The sequence below is a fragment of the Sapajus apella genome, unplaced genomic scaffold, assembly GCF_009761245.1.
Source record: "Sapajus apella isolate SASKATOON/1434 unplaced genomic scaffold, GSC_monkey_1.0 scaffold87, whole genome shotgun sequence".
Classification (NCBI taxonomy): Eukaryota; Metazoa; Chordata; class Mammalia; order Primates; family Cebidae; genus Sapajus; species Sapajus apella.
Window position 1 is genome coordinate 7,902,700 of NW_022437027.1, and position 3,577 is coordinate 7,906,276.

Below are 3,577 nucleotides of genomic sequence, written 5' to 3' on the forward strand. Positions count from 1 at the left end.
TCTTTCTTTCTTTCTTTCTTTCTTTCTTTTCTTTCTTTCTTTCTTTCTTTCTTTTTCTTTCTCTTTCTTTCTTTCTCTTTCTTTTCTTCCTTTCTTTCTTTTTTCTCCTTCCTTCCTTCCTTCCTTCCTTCCTTCTTTCCTTCCTTCCTTCCTTCCTTCCTTCCTTCCTTCTTTCCTTCCTTCCTTCCTTCCTTCCTTCCTTCCTTTTTTGTTTATTTGACTCTGGAAGGGAGTCATCTCCCTTCCAGATGACATTTTCTGAATCACCCTCCCTGTCTTCTGAAGCTTATCTTTCCCTCAAATAAACTGCAGGTTTTCCTCAAATTGTCTACACTGTCTCCTTCCTATTCCATTCTGTTGCTGGGATCTGTATCTAAAATGCTGCTAAGGGATAAAATGTCTCTCCTCCTCTAAATCACTTTGTCCAATTTAAGTCAGAGGGATACTTTAAAACAAAATAAACCAAAAAATGCAAATGATCATAGACATCCTGAAATAACATGTATTGGCCTCTTTTTTACTTCTAAGCAAGTCTTTTTCCTCAGCATAGCCTTAAAGGCTATATGCAATTTAACTGTATTCTTCTTCCTGGGTCTCATTTCCCATCACTTGTCTCTTCTTGATGTCTCATTACTGCATCCAAAATCAACAACATACCATTCTAGGCTCTGCTATGCACTTGTGTCCCCCCAGCTTTTGCTTATACCATGTCCTTTATGCCAAATATTCTTTCTTCCCTTCTCCATTTTTTGGTCATTTCAAAGACTTATTTTGTGAGATTTTCTCCAGGAGCATCCCAAACCTCCAAATTATCTAATCCTTCCAGGTTGCTTTTATTGCACTCTATTGATACAATATAGAAGTGTTCAGGGTCTGGTTTTCATTATCCGTTACTTACTTAAATTCTTCTTTTTGTAGAAGAGGTGAGATAATTATAATATTAGATCTGTCTGTGTGTGTGTTTCCTGAGTACCCTCTATTAAATTATTAGTTTTTCAAGAGAAGTTTCTCATTCCCTCAGTTTATGCCATGTATATAATGTGTTCAAAAAATACTTATTCAATTAAAATGTGTTAAATAATAATCCAGGCTGGAAAGAAAGAGTAAATAGCTATTAGCTGAATTAAGATATGACAGTAGAATATAAGTTTCATAAGGATAGGGATTTTAACATGTTTTGTCTTTTGAGAATGCTATAAAATATATTGGATAAAAAAGATTAATTTAGGAGATTTCACATTTAATATGTAACACTTAATTTTGAGCAACATACGGGTATTACATGAATTGTGGGGTTTGCCACATTAGGATTAAAATGTACTTTTGAATAAAATGGTTATTTTTCTCACAGTTAATGTTAAAAAAAATCTGAACAGACATAAAGGAGAAAAATGCTTTCCTAAGCATAATACTAGAAAAAATAGCCATTCTTTCTTTTATCAAACTTTAAATTTTAAAGAATGCCTATGTTCCTTAATTCTATTCAATTTTTGAAATCAATCACTCTCGTGCTGAATATTTTTAAATGAACATGACACTTTGCATGGATCCCATAAATAAACAAAACGTGCACAGCTTTGTTTATGTTAGGAACCTTCTGCTAAGTGTTGCTTCTATTTATTTACTTTTAAATTATGCCAGATTTTTGCAAATTTGAGTCAGTTTGGGGATCAACTTGAAATTTTATGGACTGGCTATTTACTTTGCTTCTGATGACTTGCAAATATGTTAAGGTAATAGTTTTAAGAGTCAGTAGAAGGTATAAGAGGAAAATATTCAAGATGTACTTAATTATGGAAATAGATGTACCTTGCCATTTTATAAATCATTTCTCTCAACTTTTTTTAACTTCCTTACTCTCTTTGCTTTCTCGTTACATCCAGAGTTTTTAACCCTGTATCTTATAGATCAAACTCAGATACTCCCTGGTTTATGTAACACAGTATAAAAGGTCTGCAATGATGCACATGAGATAAGTTTCAATAAAGAAAGGTCAGTAAATCAAAACTTTGCCAGGAAAACCATGTTGCTAAAAATAAATCCTGCTTATTGGCATTCATAGCGAAATTATAATTCACTTATTAACTCATAACAAAGAGCTGGCATCCATAAACTGACCTTCTCTTATTATATGTAATCTGGCATGCTTCATGAGATTTAGGGCTGGTTACTTTTTCTAAGACAATAGAAATCAAATGATAATAGAGTTATATAAGGCAACAGATGCTGATACTAGTCTCACCAACAGTCATCCATTCCCCATCTTCTTCTCCCTTCTTAACAGAATCATGGTTACATTCAGGTATTTCCCATCCTTCACACTGTCACATGTTTCAGAATGATTCCATTTCCAGCTACAGGTCCAGTAGATACTAAGAATAAGACAATCTTATTCTCTTTGAAAATGGTTGGTTTATGTGTGGGCATGTAAACCAATTTTGGGTAATAGGATTTTCGCGGAAGTCAGTGGTAGGGCTTCTAGGAAAGTTTCTTACTCTAAAGATACAAACACACAAATGTGTGTTTATATTTCTTTCCCCGAATGCTTTTTTAATGTGTGAATATGATGTTGGAGAGGTAAGCAGTAACTGTAAGGGAGCTGCTTGAAGGAAGAAACAAGATAATGGCGATGATGAACAAAGAGATGGAAGAAAACTATATTATGTGTGACATCTGTAAGGCACACAGGTTGTTCCTTGCCTCTAGTCTGCCCTACAAAGAGACCTCATCATTTAAGCCAGTTTGAGTAATTTTCTCTTACATGTACTCAGAATTCTGAAAACCTTTTTTCTCTCTATGGGTAAAGAATAAAGTTACTTTGTTTTCTCTAAGGAATAGATATACTGGTCTGGATTTCCTCTGCAAGGAGATTAGCAGTAAAATATCTAGAGGCTAGCTTTTGTTGGACATTGTTCAGATTTTGGACTCTTGATACTTGGTAAAGAAAGGTATGTAAATTAATCAGTGCTGCCATTGGGTAACAGAGTTGTTTCTTTTTAACTAATATAAACTAGCCGAAAATTACAGAAATAGGATATCTTTTAAAATAGAAACATTCTAAAGGAAATGCCATCACATCATCATGCATTTTAAGAGCCAAGTTACAAATAGGTAAAGACAACTGCTCTTTCAAACAGTGCTACCATTATAAAATGTTAGCAGATAACAGAAAGGAACTGAGGTCAGAACAGTGTCTCCCTCTTTTTAAAGAGTAGTCGTTCCCAAAGAAATAAATACAATGTTGTAAATTACAACTATCCAATTCACATTACTAGTCATTTTGTTGATGTTCAATGAAATACAGCTCCTGATTCCATGGCAATGAGTTCATACAATTGAAAATTTCACAATATTTACAGCCTATTTGAAAATCAGTTCATATTGGAATCTGTTTTAGGTGAAACGGATTCACAAAAAAAGGGATAAAGATAAAATTGAATATGATTTTCATCTTAGTCTAAATATAATCTTGTGGGATATAATTTCAAAGATGAGATGGTAACTTTTTAATATGAATTAAGATGTCTGTGATGTTCATTGCTTTACTTAATTGGTCTATAATGGAGATACTGATAAG